A 23,297-nucleotide genomic window follows, 5' to 3' on the forward strand; every position below is an offset into this window, starting at 1 on the left:
TTATGCCAGATGGAGAATCCATCAGCCGGGATCAAATATCCACACCATCTTCCCTTCTTGTAAGATAATTTGTATCTTTAAGGCACAACCAGCAGAGATTAGCTCAACGCGTCTTCCAGTTTAAAAAGGCAAGAAGTAGAACAACTGCACACGCTGATTGTTAGAGCACGGTTCACGGCCAAGCAAGCTTATCTTCTTGGCGCCCAGATAGCAGCACAACTACTCACTTCGAATTGTTAGTACTAAATCCACCACTAGATGGCTCACCATCAGCAATTTAATGAAAAGCCCATACAGTTACGATATTCAACACTCGGAGATGCAGACAAATGATGTGAAGGCATGAATGTAATAGAGACAACATAGTACCATGACGAGTAGTTATCCAAACTCCATTACAGACATAGCAGTTGCTACGGAATGGGAGTGGGCATCTCGGACATATTCTGAGTCCTGGCCCTCCTTGTGCTCAGGCTGCTAGGAATATACAATTCACCGGTAGTGCCTAACCTGCTACAGGAGAGGTGCTCGTTTGGACTATGTTTAAGTAAGGTATCATTCTGCTTCATGAATTTATCGAGCTCAGAACACTTTAAGCAAGCCTCGGACCTATGGGAGTAACGGAATCCCACTCCCATTTGACAGGCGAGGGACTCCTTGAAAACAAATTGGCGAATGAAATGGAATTCGATGGGGAGCTATCAATATTAATGGGGCTTATGGAAAAAAGAAAGTAGAACTGGCTGAATCAGTAAAGAGGACACACAAGGATGTGCTATTAGTAAGTGATATTCGGATAAGGGCAGATAACGAGGAAGAGATAGGAGATTATAAAGTGTACTTGACGGGTGTTAAAAATGGGATGGGCAGTGTGTGGAGTAGAACTGTTTACCAGGAATACTATTTCACATAACATAGTTTCTCTTAGGCACGTAAACGAGCGAATGATGTGAGTAACATCTTGCAGAAACTTTAAAGTCAGCTGGCTTGGGGGAAGAATACATAACCAAGTGATAAATGGTGAACAGACACAAATTAGATATTGATAACATTGTACTACACCCTTCCGGGCTTCGAATGGATGACCCACGCATAAGAATGCCTCCACGTAACGGGGTAAACACCTACGAATGAGATGGATTGAAGAACGGGTCGAATTGCTTCACGAGCTTCGACCCGCTTCCCTTCCTACTCTCTGTGCCGGCCCGGCAGCCTGAGCACTTGGGGGAGTGGTACGTTCGAAAGAAAGAAACAAATACTTAAGATGGAGCCTTATGTCTATAATATGAAAGTAGGATCTCTGGGTTCAAATGCCTAGTGGATACTGCTGAGCACTGCTACAAATGACAAGAATCATAAAATAGGGGTTACGAATACGAATTTATTCAAATATGACATATTAAGAAATTGACACAGCTCTATACAATGACTCTCCACATATGGGAGGAAAAGAAAATAATGATCCCTTTAAAATATGAGTCGCCCATGGGCGTCGTCTGCATAACGGTATGATTGAGGTTTTGCGATTTGCTATCATTCATCTTTCCTCATTAGTTCAGACCGTTCATGAAATTTTTATATTATTCTGTCGATCACACCGTGAGATGATCTGATGTCCCTATTCACAAATTACTTGTTGTTCTTAGCACGAACATAACCGGGGCCTACGCTACATAATGATCATATTAAAAGAAACATCTGCATGATACACAAACAAACACACATACCATTTAGCTAAACCCCGGACTCCTCATCTATCACCAAGACCACACAACGTGCACATAGGTTCTGTTTGAACTCAAAAATATATGCACATAATTACGAAACATACACTGATATATGGATATATACACTTCATACACAAAGGAGAGCCATTCCTAGAAAGAAATAGCATGGTTATCAATGTCTCCGGCCCAAGGCGCACGCCTGGAGCAGCTCGCTCAAGGGCGCCATCATAATCCGGAGTCGAACTGGCCGACTCCCGACCGAGAGGTACTGTGGGTTTCTGTAGATCCCTAGAATAGCTATAGTCTCATATCACCGGATACCTGGGGGAGATCCCTACTCATTTATTAAATACCTTTAAAAAAATCACCGTGATATTATCATTATACAAGTATTCTTAGCTAAGCCATTTAAACCAAACAGAAGAGCGCGAGGTTGACCCAGGGTTCCAAGTCTTAACACAATGGTATAAAGGGATTCCTCTGTCACGAGGGCGAGAGCCAGACATTCACAAAAAAAGGAAGGGCGGCCATTCACTTCGCACGGCCATTTCTCATTCATTGGCCACGCCAGATTCTTCTCTCCCTCACACGTCTACCCTCTCATCTCGGGGACACATATCCATGGCCCACTTCATTTGTTTATTCATATTATCGTGGAATTCCCCTGAAATACTCTTTTATTCTCTCCCTTCTCATGATTAACGCTGAACGTCGACTGGGGGCACGATCACTTCTAACTCATCTCATCGTAAATTCCTCGGGCATTCGGCCCTCTCACTACGTCTCATATCGCGTATCTTTTTCCCTTGGGCATAGGGCTCTCATGACCCCTTCAGTCCACCTCTTCACACTCCTCGCTCCTACCACAGGAAATATACCTATATTTAAATCTTCTGACCAAAGATTAGGGACTCCTGCCTCTGGGCCTCACCCCGGCTATAGATTAAAAAAAACACTCCAAACCATTCTGGCTAATTAATAAAAAATCACGGGAGACTTGCACATGGTTCCTCACACCTACTTAAATAACACAACATATACCTCTCTCGGTCGGGATTTCTTCTTTCTTGCTGTACATGCACTGATTATATGTGTAAGCTAGGCATGCATTGACTGACTGACCCATGAGTTTCCCAGGCATATACGACAGCCACGTGGGACAGTAACTACCAACATTTTGACATGGTTTTCCCTGCTCGCCAGCACTATTGTTCCAACCACCCCTAAGGGAAACTCAAATATTCTCCTAACCTTGTTCCCATATTTGCTAGGACATTCTACATATTACTAGAAATATAACCCTCACGATAAGCTAATCATTAAGAAAAAAATGAGTCGTCCGGGAATTTAGCTCCCCTGAATTTACTTCAACTATCTAAAGATCAATAAAATTTCCATATAGGACATGCATTATCTTACAACATTTTGATATTTACAAAGAAAGCTAATCCTATCCCCCGGTTATGTGACATGCTTAGAAATTAGATTTGGACATCACTCATCTGTTTGGTGGCCGTTGTTTCTCCTTCCACGGGAGACCCATGGTGGAGCTTTAGTGCCTCATGGCTCCGCGGTTGGCGGCGGGCGTGCAGTCCTTCATCCCTGGTCCATACAAGTCCGACATCCTGGGGAACTCGTTCACAGCTGAAATCTTACAGTAATCCAAATGGGTGACACTTTACACTCGTCACACGGCCTCTATTTCCAGAGTTTACACCATGAATAAGACGGTCTTTCAAATCACGGCGGGCGCGTTCACAGCAGGGATCGGGTGGCTCACGAAACTCGAGCCCCCTGATTCAGAGTAACACTTTGGGTGATACCAAATTATGAATTTCACTGACTCATTAAGGCCGGCACTGTCTCAGCCGTATTCTGCTACTTGTTTGTAAATTATGCTCGCGGATTAACTAGTTTGACACGCAGCACAGAGACAATTCACCTAGGCTCGTTTGGCCTCCCGTTACACTTCACAAAGGCTTTGTACTACACAGCACTTTCAGTAAGCGGTCAAGGGTTTCGGACTGTAAACTGGAGCACCGCGGGACACAGTGTCCGTCTCAACGACCCGCAAAGAACAACCGTCTCTGCGATGGCCTGCCCGGCCTATATTATCTTGCCCGCCGGAAGCCTGGGGGCGTAAACGTTCACGGTTCATTAAGAACAAGAGCTCCTTTCATACCAAGAATTGAAGACATTTAAATAGTGCATCTTGCAGCCCTCTGTCTCCTCTTTCATTTGAGCAAGGCGTGCTGGACCTACGATCGGCAGTTTTTATGTAATTTGCTTCCCGCCTTTGATTAATTCATAGCGTCCTTTGGGGGGTGGAGTCATCTTTTGAGCGCGACTCTTAGCTTGGGTGACGCCGTTGTATTCACATGTGTTAGCGATATATTACATCTGGACAGCTGGTGACCTCATTTCTTCCCTTGAATAAGTTATTACATATTTTTAGTCTGGGAAACGCAGAAAATTCCGCTCTATTCAATGGCGTGTCTCACATAATTTTCCTATGTCTGGATCAAAATATCATTCCATTTTTTACGCGCCAAAATCCGACGTTGGCACCCGTGACACGTGCATAAAAAACCGGAAGTTCCTTATGTTAGTTTGGAACTCTGGGAAGCTAAGCCACACCTCGGGGCGTATCTGACTACTCCAGCATCGCGTCCCCTTCTATCTCTCTCTGCAAGTTGAGAGGGTATTTCCGTGGGGGCTTGGCTCTTGCTCTGTCTTCCCTTTGTTTTGCAAGCGCTCTTTCGCGGGTTCCGTTCTGGCCGGACGCCGCTCGATCCCCATCGCCCATACTATCACCAATGACGCGAACTTTAGGAGTAATTTTAATGGAGTAGAAAGGCACATATCATTCCCATGAGCTGTACAAGGACACTGTACGGTTTCAGTACCCATGATATCCCTTCAGGTCGGGGAAGAAAACAATAAGATAAATAATTGTAGGATTCCTGAACCTCTCATAGGGAGACAGCAGATTCATAGATAGCTCTTGTGAATTACTACGGACGATATTATTTTTGGTTATCGGTAAGGGCGGAGTGTAGTTGCCGGAGATAAGCTTGCCTCTCACGGTCAGTCACACCTGTGAAACATCCGGATAGGAAGTAGTTGGGAGGTCTCCGCAAACTGTATTAGTTGAGTTCTCGACACGAAGCGGGCGGTTTAACTGTTGTATACGTGTACATAGTACAGTTTATTGTCAAATGTTATGTATAAAAAAATTCTTAATGTGTGTTGCTTGAAGACAAGTACAGAATCTGTGCATTTATAAGGTAGTGTTTAAGCGAAGAATGTGTCCCGCAATTATGACAGGCTAAATCCCAGGTGGATGGCATAAAATGAAGCCAATATAACGCCATGCCAACGATGAAATTAGAGGTCTGTCTAATTTAAATATCATATTTTACAGTTAGAAATGTAAATGCTTGTACCATTAAATTAATTAATTAATAAATCATAACATAGCGTTGTACATGTGGCGTGTGCAAAGTTAAGTGTTGCCCGACGATGATGTTTCCTTGTTATTCTAGTGTGGAGGCGCGCGAGATTGTAAAATGTGCTAATTTATTTTAAAAATTAAAAGTGAAGTTAAATATTTCAAATGAAAATCAATTAAATAAGCTTCGGGCCGGTAAACTTTACAGTAATGAGTGTGATAAAGTAAACTATCAAAATATAATAATAATACATGTCTTTTCACGAGAGTTTAATCCTGATGTAAACATGGTATGTCCGCGCCTCCGCCAAGAAAGAGTTGTGATTCGCTGAGCGTGTAGTACCGACCTCCACCCCGTCAACGTCTCGTGTTCGGACGTACAGGGCTGAGCATCACATACGACAACAGGTGCGAAGATCTGAACTTCTGAATAAACGATTAAACCTGGATTCTGTTCACTTAGTTTATTGAACTCATTCACAATGCTCTGCCAATGGTCACTTCTGAATGGTTTTCCTCTTTTGTGCTCCTCTTGCTCCATTTCTCCCACTATGAATACTGACACTGAAGCTGCTGAAGGATACAACACCTTATCTCCACACTGCACAGCTTGGGACTTTCCCTCACTTCCTGCATTACACCACGCCTTGTGCCTTCATTTCTCGTTATTTAATCATTATTTTATTAAAAGAGAACCATATAAATACCGGTATATATGAAAACCATTTGATTACGTACTCTTCCAAACTCTCTAAATGTAATAAACTAAAATAAAATAAAATTAATGCGACGTACTAATTTCCTTCGAGCTCACATACAGTCGAGTGTTGCTTCTCCATGTGCTCGTGCATAGGCAAGGATTAAACTCTCGTGAAAAGCTGTATAATAATAAACATGTCAGGATAATAAAGTATGTGTCCAGCAGTAACGTCCAGCGCCATTTGTGGTTTATATCGAAATCCAGTGAAGAAAATCACAAGTCGGCATTTCTGGGAAACTTAAATTTTGTGACACCGTGTATTTGTGGTACAGAAAATCACCGTGTGCTATTTTGCTCTTGAGGTCAGGAAAAATTTCCAGAAGTTAATAGTGAGATCATTATAAAGTTGTGTGATCATATGATCTCATGTATTTAAAAAAGTTTCAAGCAAGAAGGAAATGGATTGTAATGGAAATGAAATATTATGAGAATAGTTAGGAAGATGTTAAAGGCAGAGTAAGCCAATATTTTATGAGTGATGTAGAATAAACAGGATGCAGAGGATAAAAGGTCTTGTATTTCGACGGAAAGGAATTTTTGTGACATGTTGTATAGATTGAGGTGCAATATTTCTGAGACAGGTTGTATAAGAGGAACGATGTCCCGTAGCAATTCGCAACGATAGATGAATACAAAGGTTGTCAAATCCAAGTGAGCGCGTTGTAACGCCTATTTTAAGTAGAAGTTGACGTTCTCCCATGATTACTATTTCATGTAAGACCGTAGGTAACGACAATTAAGTTTAAGTGACGGTTCTACTAGATACCTATGAAGTGCATTTTGCGATAGCCGACATCACGAACAAACTACATTCCGACAAACGGTCAAGATAATAGTTGATTATTGTAAATTGAATTATATTCTGTATCTTTATGAGACGAAAATATCACTGACTGAAAACATTGCGGGTGTGAAAAACAAATTTTATTAGAATGACAGTTTAGCTTGCGTAGATCAATGGGTCGTTACTTCACTCGGCAATTCACGGTGGTACTAGTTGGGAGTGTTGACAATGCAGGTCAGTCGGAGCCTCACACTCGATCTTGCCGATAATATACAGATGGTGGTGATTACTGTTTTCAGTGATATTACGTAATATCAGACGAGAGTCAATTTTATTTTTATTTAGAAAACTTCACTGCATGTATTGGGATTGTGTTGAAAAAGAGATTAAACTCTTTCGACATGTAGTTTAATTTCGATTTCACGCTTTATTGTACGAAATAGACACAGTAATATTTCCAAGTATGAGTTCATTTTTGTAGCGATTTTTACTTCATCTATTAGAGTTTCAACGAGGATCAGACATGAATATGCGGACGTTGTGTTAAAAGTTTCGATTTCGCCTGGCAGTATGAATGATGTGTAAATACCATAACGTTGACTGAACGACAGATTTAGTATGCCGCGTGTATTATATAGCTTATGGATGAGTAGACACTGTAACGTTGGCTCAAAGGCAGGATTAGGTCACCGTCTCTACATAGTCATGTCATAGGTTAGGCATTTTTGCGAATCGGTTTCAACGATGTTCGTGTTTGCAGTAGTGAAAGATATTACCAGGTTTCGGAATTATTCTTACTAGCCAGGAGGTGTTCCCATCAGTAGCGGCATGAATCTAAGGGATGTCCCACGTGAAAACCGGGCTAATGGAGACTGCTTAGCCGCGTATGTTCAAGTTCGATGAACTATCGTTTTCTATTTGCTTGTCTTTAAGATTTATTGCTCGGGTGTCCGGTATATTATGATAGTGCGTGTGTTGACACTTAGTTCATTTGTGCGCGATTTACACTACGAATGCGATTTCGATTCGTCAGCTGTTAGTTTATTTTATTTTCATTTTTCGTTATTCACGTTATGTGTGTGAGACGTTGATCTACCGATCACTTGTACTTTGATTTAATGGGACACTTGTAGGTAGACAGGTGCGTAACTTCAGTCGTAGTTATAGAAAATTGGAGATATTTTGTTTTATATTGTGGGCTTGTATTTAATTAATTTAATGACATAACTGTTTCATAACCTGAAAGCTGGTTTAGTAGGAACTTTTCCTTAACTTCAGTGTTTGGCATTTCTTCTGAATGCAAAATGAATTTATGCTTTCCCTATTCCACAGTTTTGTTCCTTCAGAACGATGTAACGTAAGGTCCATCGGATCAAGTGTTGTTGGTTCCTTCTGATTATCTGTTTGGGGTGATACATATCCAGCATCGGAATTCCTCTGTAACTTACACGACATGACAATACAAGGTGGAATTTCATTTTATTTTTGATTGTGACAATTGCCGTCAACTTGCAATGAACAACATGCTTTCAAGTAATATTTCACAACCTATCCAAAGCAACTAATAGTCAACTTGGTTCGATTAAGGATCCATTCGGAGGGGGAGGTGTTCCAATATCCGACAAGAGAGTGGACTGGTGGATATCTTTAATTAAATGTAAAACTGGAATTCTACTTGTTGAAGGTCAGATTTTCCAAGGATCGCGTGGATTAACTCTCAGTTATCGTTTGGATCAATGGTGCCCGATGTTCAGGTCTTATTCTCGTTTTCTGGTTTTTGTGGTGCACGAATTTTACACTACGTTTACATTTCTTGAAAGACAATAATGAACAATTTCAATAAAACTTTACAACTCATCTTATACATTGTGACTGCGATAAAACATGTTGTGAAAATTTTTCTTCACTTTTCTTGCCCTTTTAAATAAATAATCGTGATTTACATTTAATAAATATATATGCAAGCATAGTTTTGCTCCTCACTTGAAGTAGCTATGCTCTCCTCTGAACCCTATCGTCTGGTCAATGAAGCAGCGGCCAACGATAGAACGGTAAGTTCACGGGTTCAGTATCTCATTGATTAGTATACCAGACACAGTATTCACTGGCATATAGGAAGGGAGGGTGCGATAAGAGTTTGAGAGGAAATAGGATGAAAACCAATGTGGTTTCAACCACACAGGGGCTACCAGGATCAGATTTTCAGTATGCGCCAGGTCACCGAAGAATCTACGAGAGGAATAGACAGTTGTGTTTATGTTCTGTAGATCTAGTGAAAGCTTATTACAGAGTGATGTATCGTACCCCTACCTACGGCCCAGTAAATCTGCATATTATAAGGCAATATAATTTATATTCAGTTTCATTAATTGCCTCAATGGTCCAGTAATTTGAGGGGAGCGCTAAGAGGAAAGTGGACGTGATTTGAGTGCAGCCGCCCAAGCATAAGGAGGATATCGGCTGTGTAGTTTCGATGTCGTTGGTGAACGTGAAGTTCAAACCTTTGAACCAGGCTAGTTAAACAGGTGATGTGACAGAGAGCTTCGACAGCAGTGACGTAGAAGAGAGACTACCAAAGTTGCGCACGGAAATAGCAGAGGCCCAGGACCGACAGACTGTCATTTGTTCTACTCTCTTTGTTAACAGGAGCAATAGTTCATGCCTATCTGACCAGATGCTGCATGGTGGTAATTCAGGATTTTGATATAATATCACCTCGATATCATGCGGAATTCAAACGAAGCTGCGGTTGAAGAGGCAACGGTGATACTACAAAGAAGATTCAAACGAACCTAACGGAATCCATGAGCCAGGATAAAGAGTAGAGAGCCGCGAACCTCACCCCGAGTCTGCTGCAGTTACTTGCCATTGTTGGTTGAAGTTGATCAGTACCTTCCATTGTGTGCCGCGCGAACGGTCTTCATGCTTTCAAGATGAACATAGATATGATCCATTCACGCAGAAATTAGACTGTGATTCGTTAATAGTGACATTAATTAATAGATTGTTAGAAGCTCATCCGAGAAACAATGATAGGTGGAGACATAAGGGAAGCCGTGTTAATGGAATTCAAGTGCGGTTCGCGCATAAATTATTGTCTTAATAGACTAAATTATAATCGAATGTCTCTAATTAATGTGAGTACTACGAGAGATGTGAGACCGCGTATAACAATCTCGTAATGATCAGTGCATAATAGGCAGATTATATCACTGTGTTCGTGTACCTGTTTATCTATGTTCAAGACAAAAGAACTTCCTGTATTAGCGCAAGACCGTCCTGGGGATTGAAGACCAGACGTCTCCAGCAATATGATGGGCTAGGCGAAGCAGGAGTCCCGGCCATCGAGCCGGAAGCGATGAAGCACAAGTTGGTTGAGTTTGATGTACATTTTCTTGCCTGCTAAATAAGATCGTTGGGATTGAGCCCTAACTTATATTAAGTTAATTCATAAATATGCATGTTAGTTTGCTCTACATTCATGCCTTACGCATATATGATTTTTCTTCATCAATTCATTAGTACTTGGGGCTGACAATCCATTTCTATATATTATGCTTAGCTTTGTTTATTACTGGTTAAAGGGAACGGTAGTTTAGTCAGTTATCGTGTCTGTTTACAATATTCCTATGGCAACGCGTTCTGGTGCAAGATTATACCGAAGTCATGATCATTTTAATGTGTGCAGGGTATGAAGCCAGAACAGGAGGCAGTTAAGGATAGGAAGGGTTGTGTTGCATGTCTTTACAGCTGGTACTTGGAGCAGAGTGTATTGAACTATTTACCACCGTTGCAGCAAGATCTTCTATACTATTAAGCGAGGAACCGAACCGTAGCTAGGGATATGAGATGTGATTGGTAGGGACATATTTCGATGGCCAGGATGCGTCATGTTATGTTAGCACTGCCGATGAGATACAGATATTGAGTTGCGAGGCAACGAGGTGAAAAGCCATGATGTGGCCAAGTTATGAACCGGCATACTGTTGTTGTGAAAGCCGAAAGCGCTGTGTTGGCCGCGAGTGCTAATGAGAAAACATGAAATAAGGAGCTGGTATTAGCGAAAAGGATACTTTCCGAGGAAAATGTCTTTAATGTAATTTGCTTCTGCCTGTGACCAGCAAGTCGAGGTTATTCAGCAGCCATGAAAGTCGGATTGTACGGCAATAAAGTGCAAAGTGCGGCCGGGCAGATCCCAAAGCAGAGGGAAGGTTCCGACAGCTGATCACTCACACCTTCGTCATTCATTTGCGCCCGCCAGCTGAGACTTTGTTGTGGTTACTACAGAGACACGCCGAGGGGGTGTGTGTGCGCACAGTCGGATATCCTGGAGGACGACTGAGGAACGTGCCAATTCTTATTTAAGTGTATATTCACATGTATTCCCTTTCAGATATCTGTGATATTGAAGTGTATGTTTGTTTTTGTGATGTTATCGTATTGTGCATTCAGCGTTGAGTTAACTTATGGGAGACAGTACGGGCTGTTTTGCCGGGGTGGAAGTTCTCATTTCACATTTCCACACGGGCCGTCCGTATTTAGCTTCTGTGTTTTTGTGGGTTAGTGCCGTCAGTCCCAAGACTGCATTATGTTTACCGATGTATTCGGGTTTCATTCATGTAAATATTTGGGCGTTACAATGCGAGTGGTGTCTTGTTTACGTGCGTTTTCTTTATATAACTTCCTTAAGGCTTTACGCCACTTGCGGATCGAATTCAACTAATATAAATCTGAACAGGCATATGAGTCAGCTGATTCACCACTTGTAAGGACTGTCACTTTGAGTCACATCGAAGGGTCATGCTTTGTGATGCCGTGTTATATTTGTGCAAATCCTTGTAAAGTTTGTACGTTGACGTAATTTTCTCATGCATTTTCATAATTAAAGTTTTTGTGTGATCTTTAACCCAAGCTTCTCATTTAAATAACATGTATGTCGTAGACCTGTCTTCTTTGGTGTGTATATTTACTTTGGATATAATTTTGAACTCATTTTATCTTTTGCCGGACAAACCAGAAGGTACTCCGTTGAGCTAGGCCTTAGGTACATGGACAGGATCGGGTACAGTACCAAGGGAAGAGATGTTCACTATACTAGGGGTCTATGGGATTAAGTGTTGATTATTGAAATCAATCAAAGGCTTTTATGTTGACAACTGGCTGCAGTGAGAATTTAAGGTAGAATGAGTTCTTGGTTCAGGGTACGCACAGTGGTTACACAAGGCTGTAATCTTTCACCTTTGTTGTTCATAGTTTCCATGGATCATCTACTGAAAGGTATAAAATGGCAGGGAGAGATTCAATTAGGTGGAATATAGTAAGCAGTCTGGCCTATGCAGACGACTTGGTCTTAACAGCAGATTGTGCCTAAAGCCTGCAGTCTAATATCTTGGAAATTGAAAATAGGTGCAATGAGTATGGTATGAAAATTAGCCCTTTGAGGACTAAATTGATGTCAGTAGCTAAGAAATTCTACAGAATTTAATGCCAGCCTTGCAAACTGCAGACTGAATGCTGAAAGGCCTATAATGATTTACAAAATTCTCTCAAGTTCACAGTATGCAGGCTATTATTCATCACAAGTTGGAGAGGACAGATGGAGATGAGTTGCTTTCTTTGCTTTCTTAAGAAATTCTGGAAGAAAACTACTTGAGTAACATGTAACAGTATTTCCGGTTTTCAAAACAGAAATCAAATCCACAATATCAATTGACGTTGAGTACCTAAATTGAGTTTGGTTCTTTTTCAAAAGGCTGATCACACGTTCACACTCAGCATTGCTGTGCAATAGTCAGAAGCCTGGATATCCTATCACACTTAGGAACACCGAAAGTTCATCAAGCATGCACAATAGATGTCATCTATCAGATTCTCACTCTCAAGAGTAGAACAGTCATCAATCTGAAGAGCTACAAGTTGGTTCCAAAGCACATTCACTGCATTCTCAACAGACTCACTCTCCTTCCTCGGCAGCAATGATGGAAATCTTTCTATAAAGAATTGTACAGAAGAAAACTGGGCATCTTCAATTTCTGAAACATCTGCACCCTTTGCATGTTTCAGTATTTCATCATTGAGAGGGAACTTGTTAACAATATACTCACATGCCGTGCAGAAGTGGCCCCTGGTAGATGAAAAGAATGTTGATCTACCTCTATCCATTAAGTTCCTTCAACAAGACCATTCTCTCAACACCAATGACTAGCTCATCACTGTCTCTCTGTTTTTCTACAGAATGGTATGGGACTTTTAATAAAAGGGAGTTTTTGATCAATTTGGTTACAGATTTTTCATTAGTTCTAGTAGTTTATGAATGTGAGGAGAGGCACTCTAAAGTGCAGAATTGAAATTCTCCAATCTTAGAATGCCAGCATAGAGGAAGGCACAGTATGCCTTATATAGGCCTGGTGACAGAACCATAAAATAATTTTTTCATGATTTTGAATAATGTCCTTGCTCTTTAGCAAGGAGCCTCACATTTTGAGACACATGCAAATTTTTGGGAGCGACCAATACTGACGACCCAATAGTTTTCTTCTTTTCATGGTCTTTGGAACTACTAGGCTCAGCTTATGGGATCGTAAATTATTTTAAGCTAGTAGTTCATGCACACTGAGTATTAACAAGCACCTAATCTTGAAGGAAACCAAGTGGTGGATCGCGTTGCTCTAAGAGCCTTTGCAGACACTTTCCTAATGATAGCCATCTTGTTTCAGTCTCTTCTACGTTTCCTTGCTGTGAAGCTCTTGGAATTTCTTAAGGTGTTCCTTCCTCTTACTACTCTTTTCTAAATACTGTAATAGAAGATGTCGACTATGAACTTTAAGAGGCAAACTGCTTGCAACTTTCTTGCAGCCAAGTTAATCAAATGGCATAAGCAACCCAGTACGAAGACAGATGACTGTGCTACCCTTAAAACTATGCAATTTTGATTTGGTGTTTTGTAACACACTAACTGTAAAATAACCAAATTACAAATATTACATCCCCTTCAATCACCCACCAAAGGCTGAGACAGACAACACTGAAGTAACTACCCTTTCCTGCTTTGCCACAAAACAGGTGATGACAATAGAGCAAAGTTATTGTTCCTATCTTAAGCTAAGGGAAATGGATCACGTTGCATGTAACCACCGAGTTCACTTCTTGAATCTTTTGAAATGTGTGTGGATTTTGCACGACCACAGCCATATTTTTCTGCAATTTCTGAACCCGGAGACATTTTCCCAAACAGAGAACCAGCATGATCAGCAGCAGCCAATGGGATATTATGATCAATTAAAAATGAAATGAACAAACATTCTGCTCTTCCTTTATCAAGGTCGGCTCCAAAAGAGGTAAAAAATGAATTAATTTTCTGACTGTCACCTTAAATTTTTTATGAAGATGTGATTAACAGATTTAATGTGATATACGAATTATGTTCTTCCCCTTTAAGACACCTTTAATTCACAGAGGTACTCCTGAAGCCTGTGGTAATGTGATGGGGTGGGCCCAAGTAAAATAAACGATGGTTGCATATTGACGGGGTGGAAGGAGTAACTTTGTTTTGGCATCACTGGTATATGTGTTTAATTGGCTGTACAGTTGAAGGTGTGCCATAAAATCAACTCTGTCCAAAATCTGTATCCATGTATACAGGTGAAAAGTTATATGTTGCCTAATGCCGACAGTATGCAGTAGAGGGTTAAGGGTAGAATCGCTTACAACAAGCAGATGGTAAAAGTCGATCACAAAGGCAAAAATAAATTGTAACATGCAGTGGCGATTGTCAATTGACTCAGCTTTTATATGGCACTGTGGGATGCATGACTTCCTCAGAAGCAAAGTAGTTGTTGCACATTTAGGAGAAGATGTGTGGACAAATATCATTCTAGATTCGAAATGCTAGACCACTTGATCATCACAGAAGATACTGCCACCACAAGACAAAAAGGGGCAAAAAATACTACGGTGGTTTTTATGCCATATGTTTGGTGGCATATCACACCAACGACAATGTGAAATACTTCGCGGCAATTCTTTTTACATAATTAGGTTAGCTCAGTACATTGTGCCTGTCCACAAGTGGAAGCTAACTTCAGCACTAAGCGGTTAGCTCAGTACATTGTGCCTGTCCACAAGTGGAAGCTAACTTTGGCACTAAGCGGTTAGCTCAGTACATTGTGCCTGTCCACAAGTGGAAGCTAACTTCAGCACTAGTTGATTAGCTCAGTACATTGTGCCTGTCCACAAGTGGAAGCTAACTTTGGCACTAAGCGGTTAGCTCAGTACATTGTGCCTGTCCACAAGTGGAAGCTAACTTCAGCACTAGGTGGTTAGCTCAGTACATTGTGCCTGTCCACATGTGGAAGCTAACTTCAGCACCAAGTGGTCAGCTCAGTACATTGTGCCTGTCCACAAGTGGAAGCTAACATTGGCACTAAGCGGTTAGCTCAGTACATTGTGCCTGTCCACAAGTGGAAGCTAACATTGGCACTAAGCGGTTAGCTCAGTACATTGTGCCTGTCCACATGTGGAAGCTAACTTCAGCACCAAGTGGTCAGCTCAGTACATTGTGCCTGTCCACATGTGGAAGCTAACATTGGCACTAAGTGGTTAGCTCAGTACATTGTGCCTGTCCACAAGTGGAAGCTAACTTCAGCACTAGGTGATTAGCTCAGTACATTGTGCCTGTCCACAAGTGGAAGCTAACTTCAGCACTAAGTGGTTAGCTCAGTATATTGTGCCTGTCCACAAGTGGAAGCTAACTTCAGCACTAGGTGATTAGCTCAGTACATTGCGCCTGTCCACAAGTAGAAGCTAACTTTGGCACTAAGCGGGTAGCTCAGTACATTGTGCCTGTCCACAAGTGGAAGCTAACTTCAGGACTACGCAGTTAGCTCAGTACATTGTGCCTGTCCACAAGTGGAAGCTAACTTTGGCACTAAGTGGTCAGCTCAGTACATTGTGCCTGTCCACAAGGGGAACCTAACTTCAGGACTAAGCAGTTAGCTCAGTACATTGTGCCTGTCCACAAGTGGAAGCTAACTTCAGCACTAGTTGATTAGCTCAGTACATTGTGCCTGTCCACAAGTGGAAGCTAACTTCAGCACTAGGTGATTAGCTCAGTACATTGTGCCTGTCCACAAGTAGAAGCTAACTTTGGCACTAAGCGGGTAGCTCAGTACATTGTGCCTGTCCACAAGTGGAAGCTAACTTCAGGACTAAGCAGTTAGCTCAGTACATTGTGCCTGTCCACAAGTGGAAGCTAACTTTGGCACTAAGTGGTCAGCTCAGTACATTGTGCCTGTCCACAAGGGGAACCTGACTTCAGCACTAGGTGGTTAGCTCAGTACATTGTGCCTGTCCACAAGTGGAAGCTAACTTCAGCACTAGTTGATTAGCTCAGTACATTGTGCCTGTCCACAAGTGGAAGCTAACTTCGGTACTAGGTGATTAGCTCAGTACATTGTGCCTGTCCACAAGTGGAAGCTAACTTCAGCACTAGGTGATTAGCTCAGTACATTGTGCCTGTCCACAAGTGGAAGCTAACTTCAGCACTAGGTGATTAGCTCAGTACATTGTGCCTGTCCACAAGTGGAAGCTAACTTCAGCACTAAGCGGTTAGCTCAGTACATTGTGCCTGTCCACAAGTGGAAGCTAACTTCAGCACTAGGTGGTTAGCTCAGTACATTGTGCCTGTCCACAAGTGGAAGCTAACTTCAGCACTAACTAGTTACACCTTTGACCTTGAACGCTCGGAACTGCATGGGACCATGTTTGAATAACAAGCAATCATAAACAAAACAGTGATATGCTTCATTTCCATGCAAAACTCCGCACTTGTCTGCTAGCGGTACCAGACGGTGGCATAGTGTAGCTGCACTAACAAGTGCTCGAGTTGCCTGAGTGGTATAGCTGCAGTACATATTTGTCTCTTGGAGTGTTCGCAGGTGAGTTACTGTGTAAACTGTGTTCTGTGAGGGATATCATGAAGAAAATTAATCGTACGCACATTGTTCAAATATTGGGGATGAAGTTGCTACATGCTGAATATGGAAACGACATCGGGGCCGAGGATATGGAGTTCGCGGATATATAACATAATCATTCAGAAATATAATGGCGATGACACAGAAATACACAACGTTACACTGGATAGATATACGGATTATGAGGGACAGGAGGCACCTGAACCTGAAGATGGCTCTTCAAGCAGTACACGACAGTCATCTCCAGAGCAACAGGGACAGTCATGTCAAAGTGGGTACGAACCCTCTCTACCCAAAAAGACGTAGTACAGTGTATTAAAAGATATTGATGACAGCGTATGAGAGAACATCTATGAGGACTATTACAATCGTGGCTTCAATTCCTATAGCAAACTGATGAAGCGCTATAAGTGCATCAGAAGTAAATCAAATTGCACATTAATTCTGAATTATATGCTTAGGAACCGGGGAGCAGGTGCTCGTTTCAAAGGAAACAGACTGTCGCAATTACTAACTATAAAAGGGTATGTAATATAACAATTTGGTGGTGCAAGGAGGTATGGATCTACAGTTCACTATTGGCAGCTGCAGATGTGGACACTATTTTGGGCTAAAATGGTTGGCTTGGTCAATTTCCAAGCTTCCATTTCCTTTATCGACCATCTCAAGGCGGAATATGGCATTTCACCCAGGCATATCACCACATTTGTCACACGTAAGGACATAGAAGACGATAATATTATACGTCAGAAGGCACAACAGTTTGTGGAAGAAGTGAACATGTTTATAACAGAGGAGGTGTGGAGAAAGGTAATGTTTGGAACACTGACCAGAGTCACTTCCAGTCTACAGCATCAACACTGTCCTACAGAGGAGAGAAAACTACAGGTACATAGCTCTACCCACAATTGATGTGGCTTTATCAGTGGCAGGCAGACTAGCAAACAAGTTGTACATCTGTTTTCAAGAGACACGAGGCACTTCCGCTACAAATATTTTAAAGAGACTTGCAACAACCAGTCCACGAAACATTCATGTGGAGGCAAGCAAAAGCGGAAAAATGACTAAAGAACAGATGAAACATTTTCTAACTTCATTCCTTGGCCTATTGTTGTGTGATCCCTGGGCAGGCCATACCTATCGTACCCTTCTAGATGCAAGTTTTCCAAACAAAGATGTTGCGCTGAAGATGTTACTTCTTTCAGCAATATAAACTCCTGATATTGTAAGACTACAAGGTGAATGTACATGATCATCGTGAAACTTCACACTGCGATATACAAACATCATCAGTGTGGCTTTTGATATCGGACTGCGTGAATGCGAAAGTGATTTGGAATGTGATAATGTGGCTTTAGTACATTGTTCTCTCCCACTTTGTTTTAACCACTTCATCGAAATCCCGCTTCTGCACTTTGAGGACTAATATAAGCACTGTCAGGTGTGTGGTACTGCTGTATGTGTGTGTTTTGCGCTATTAAAAGTACTTTAAGCACAGAGTTTTTGGCGCTGCTGATTGAAAATGTAATGATACACTGACGATATTAAATTATATATAATTTCCTTCCTATGGTATTGATATCTTGTTACGGTACCTTGTTTCTCTCTATTTAAATTTTACTTGAGGTAGATTTCATGGAAATGACACACACCACTGTTTTGTTTATGATTGCTTGTTTTGCTAAACATGGTTTCATGTGGTTCCGAATGTTCGAGGTCAAGGCGGTCTCTTGTAAGTGGTCAGTTCAGGGCCATATGTCTCTCTCCACAACTGGAAGGTAACCTGAGTACTAAATATTAGCTCAGTGCCACGTGTCTTTTCACAAGTCAGTAATTAAGAAATGTATTAATTTTCATAACATGCTCTTATGTAACTTGGTGCCAAATCAAAATGGAAAATATTTTAGACATTTTGAAAGAAGTCATTTAAGTTGCTCCATGATATTTGTAGACTGCTTAAATAAGAGACAGGACAATACAGCAACAAATGTGAGATGTCAAAAAAGCTGTAGGTACTGTAAGAGCCTGTCGACTTGATCCTTCAGAAGCATCTAAGTCTTATGATATTCAACGGACTAAGCTACTTTGACAATGAACTCTCCTCTGCCTTCTATATCAAGAAAAATGATTACATGCAAAAGTCTTGTTGCTTTCCTGGCTCGAGAGTGCCCCTCCACAATACATTATAGGAAGAAGAAAGAAAAATTAAACCCCATCCGAAAATAGAAATATGCAGCGTGGAACAATGATTTATATAAGCAATGTTTATATTGGTGGTCATAACACAAGATAGCTTACTGTGTCCTGTTACACAAGAATTACAAAGAAACAGGAGAATTTTAATCAGGAAGAGTTGATATATTAGAGCCTTCTCCAGTTGTGTGCAGGGCTCTTCTATGACTAATGAGAGAATACTTAATACTATACCATAATTGTAATGCATATGTAGGTGGATTAAAACTTTGTCAATTAAATTATATGTCCTCTTAATTCAATACAGAACCAATAAAAAAATTCATAACCTTGAATGAGAGAAATAAAAGCTGGTACTGGACAGTCCTGAGGACTGAAGAGAATATGCCTTACCATTACTTGTGAATGTACAGTAGAAACAAGTCAATGCACCACACAAGAGATGAGAAGACGCAAAGAAACACAAATAAACCTTGAAAAATTTACCATTTCCATCATGAATGTGGTTTGAAGTCAAACCTTAGGCCATGAATAGCCATAGCAGAACCTGCCGGTACAAGGCCACGGCTGAGAGTACAAGTCTGAGCTTATACAATCAGATCCCAGGGAGCGCAGGAGTGACAATCAAAGACCATTTTATGCAGTAACCAGCAAAGGTGTGACAGCAAAAATGCAAGTAGCAAATAGCCCAATGGCACACCCACAGTTAAGAGGACACTACTGTGTTAAAAGTTTGATAACAGGATATATAGTGGCTCTACTCTGTTACATCACTCTTATAATAACAATTCTGAAATAAAATTATATCATCACATTATGAATTACGAACATTTATGAGATAGTACATTTACTTATGTGAAGAATTGTGGCAATTTTTAGGCCACCTTAACAAATTTAAAACTTTTCTTGTAGCTGCTCATTTGATTACTTAATACTAATTATATAATCATTATAATAATAGTGTAAATGTGTTTGCAATCAACACAGTACAAGCACTTGACTGACAATGAGCACTAAAATGAAAAGTAGGAAATGGCAACAATCTACCAGTAACGTAATAACACTGGAACAAACTTCAAATCAACATTTTACTTCAAAACTATGATATCTAAGATGTGGATCTACTGCACTGAATGTATCATTTCTACAGAGGACACTAGGAAAGTATTGCAATACGCAAAAATGGTTGGCTGGACACCCCTGTTGTGGTGAGGGATGAAGAGGGGTGAAAACCGACAGCAAGGCGCAACCTTCACACCAGATGTTACCCAGCAGTCAGACTGAAAGCATGTTAAGATGTCAGTGTGGTCTAAAGGTGAATATCGCGCAATTATCTGCTACAACTTTGCTCGTGGATTAACTGTTGACCAGTGCCTGGAGGAAATGACTCCTGTGATGGGGAAAGACTGTCCACATCGGACAACAATTTTCCGCTGGTACAAAGAGTTCCAGAGGGGAAAATTTGGGTTGAAGACGATCCTCTTTCTGAGCGACCGTCTGAATCAGTGACTGAGGTAAACATTGAAGCTGTGAGGAAAATGTTGCAGCAAGTGAGGCGGTTGACATATCAGCAGCTAGAAGAGACCCTCCACATGCCGTCACCAGCTATTCATTCAATTCTACATGACCATCTCCATGTTAGAAAGGTTTGTTCCCTTTAGGTGCCCCATCCACTATCAGAAGAACAAAGGGCACATCCAGTGAAATGATGCCGAAAAATGCTAAAACAGTTTGAGAATGGGACTTTGCGTAACGTTATTAGCATTGTTACAAGTGATGAAACTTGGCTTTATTATTACAATGTCCCAACAAAATCCCAGAACAAGGTGTGGCTGTTTGAAGATGACGGTACTACTGTGACTGTGCGAAAGTCAAGGTCAGTGAAGAAAAGGATGATTGCAGTATTCTTCACTAAACAGGGCATCCTGACTCGGGTTGTGCTAGAAACACAAAGGACAGTTACCGCGAAGTGGTACAGTGAGACTTCTCTGCCTCAGGTCATAGAAGCTCTCAAGCAGCTCTGTCCAAAGTCACCGCTCAACACTTGGATCTTCCATCACGAAAATGCTCCAGCACACGTGCTAATGCAACGATGGATTTTCTTGACAGATCAGGGTTGATCACCCTCAACACAGTCCTGATCTTGTCCCATATGACTTCGCAGATTTCCCAGAAGTGAAGATGAAGCTGAAAGGGCGGCGTCTTGCATCCGACGAAGAGCTTCTGGCAGCATGGGATCAAGAGCGTGAAAATGTAACGGAAGAAAAGTGGCAGAGTTGGTTCAGTGACTGGTTACTACGTATGGAGGAGTGTATTGAGTGTGGTGGAAATTATTCTGAAAAAGTCTAAAGCGTTCACTCACACTGCAAAACTTTCCCAGTGCCCTTTGTACAACCCTTCTGCTTTGGCATCCACAAATGGAGGAATACATAATAGAACTGGACAGAACATAAGAAATGAAATCTAACCAAATAAATAGTTTTAAAAAGACAATATTCTTTGTGTTATTATATTAGTGAATGGAGCCATCAAAATGCTTATTAATAGAGCTAAATTATGTAACGTGAAATAAATATATATATTGTTTCCAATGTCCATAAAAATTAAACAATTTTTAATTTGTAAATTTTGTTTATAATCTATAAACATGGCTTCCTCTGTGTGACACTGTTGGTACACAAGTACAAAATTTCTGAGAATATCTCGAGGTAATAGTTGCAGATGACAGTTCAGATGACAAAAATATGATGAAAAAATGATGCAGTGACAGTGAAAGAAAGAATACATTTTTCATTATTGTTCAAATGTATTATAAACAAATACACTTCAGAAATATCTAGATCTACCGGATATATATTCTATAAAATTACATCGAGGAACATTAATATGATCTTCAAGTTCCTGAATATTTTAGATTATTTAACCAATATATTTGTAATATATTAGAGTACAAACGTAACCTTGTAAAGAAAGGATTAAACTGATGACAATGGCAGTTTATGGAGATAAAATATTCACAACTGAACACAACAATGAACAGGTACAAATTATTCCATTTTGAGTAGGGTTTGTGGTGTACGAACTTTGTTTCTTCTTTGATGTAAGGCACGAGCTGGCCAACAGTGTGTTGTTCTATGAATATTTCCTCCTTTGTGTCTTCAGAGGGCTGCAAGTACAAAATAAGAGAAGTAGAATAAAGAAGTGAGGAAAAATATCAACAAGAAACAGCAGAGAAAATAATTTTCATGTAGGCACATTAAGAGTGTAAGTGATTTACCTCCTGATGTAAAAATATAAGAATGGAAAGGAACAGACCAGTGATAAGAGAGATAAGAACATGAAAAGAAACACATGATAGTATAGCACTAGATGACGTAGTAATAGACTAGCAGAAACATGAAAGGACGAAGACTGTCTCCAAAGTCCTTACCCGATACCATTCCTTGCTTCCTTTTCTCTTACATTTGAGTCTTATTTCTACACTGACTAGCTAAATGTTTTATCCTCTTACATTCATATTCTCCTGTTCCCATCATTCTACACGACATGACTTGTTGCTTCATTCTTCCTTTCCATTTTCCTATATACGTTCATTCCCAAAACACCTCACTGTAATATGAAATAATCTCACATTACTCTAATTTTTGTCAGATATCACCCACAAGAACTGGAGCTGATTTCTGTGCATTATTTCTAATTCTCTAATCAAGTAATCCTACTGTAATTGTGGCCTTGCAGAAGATATAAATGCCCTCTCCTTTACAACTGCTAAATAAACTCACATAATCATTACAGGATCAAATAAAGCTTCAACTACTCTAATGCTCTTAATTCTATTTTCTAGAAATATAGCCACCCCTTTAATCACTATTTTATACACCTGAACTGCACTTATTTTTGTCAGTATTCTCCGATGATCTGCCCCATCAAAAGCCCTAGGTAGGTTAATTGTGATACAGTCCATTTGACCTTCTGAATCTAAAATATCTGTTCTATCTTGCTTGAATCCTATAAGTTGAAGTACAGCAGAATAACATTTCCTAAACCTGAACTACCTTCTTTCCAATCAGTTAGTAATTTTGTAAACGTGTATAATATAATCATAAAGAATGATTTCCAATAGTGTTGGCTACTGAATGCATGATTCGAAGCAGTGTATCGATTCACTGAAGTGTTCGAGTGAATCGATTCACAGGAACGGCCAGCTCACGGCACACGATTCAGCTTACTCCCAGTGGACAGTGCCGAGTGGCGCACTCACTGTGTGTTGATGGGGAGCCGAGCTTCCGCTGCAGCGAGACAGTGAATCATGGCGCATCGAAAGAATCGTGAACGAGCGCGGCTCAGTGAGACACAAGATACACACGGCTCCTTATCGGCTCACTGCAGCGAGACATACAGTGACCCA

General features: G+C 40.8%; 1 protein-coding gene across 3 annotated transcripts in view; it reads right to left on the reverse strand.

Annotated features, from left to right (window-relative positions):
- LOC136875107 (zinc finger protein ZFP2) overlaps positions 1–23,297 on the reverse strand; it is a 215,706-nt gene that overhangs the window by 20,434 nt on the left and 171,975 nt on the right. For 2 of the 3 annotated variants that reach the window (XR_011018340.1, XR_010860368.2), the window contains one exon: positions 21,545–22,055. The gene's annotated coding sequence lies outside the window, so the exon portion shown is untranslated. Of the gene's footprint in view, positions 1–21,544; positions 22,056–23,297 lie in introns of those variants that run through there. The other variant, XR_011018341.1, reaches the window with a different exon arrangement.

The sequence above is a fragment of the Anabrus simplex genome, chromosome 5 (assembly GCF_040414725.1).
Source record: "Anabrus simplex isolate iqAnaSimp1 chromosome 5, ASM4041472v1, whole genome shotgun sequence".
NCBI classification, from domain to species: domain Eukaryota; kingdom Metazoa; phylum Arthropoda; class Insecta; order Orthoptera; family Tettigoniidae; genus Anabrus; species Anabrus simplex.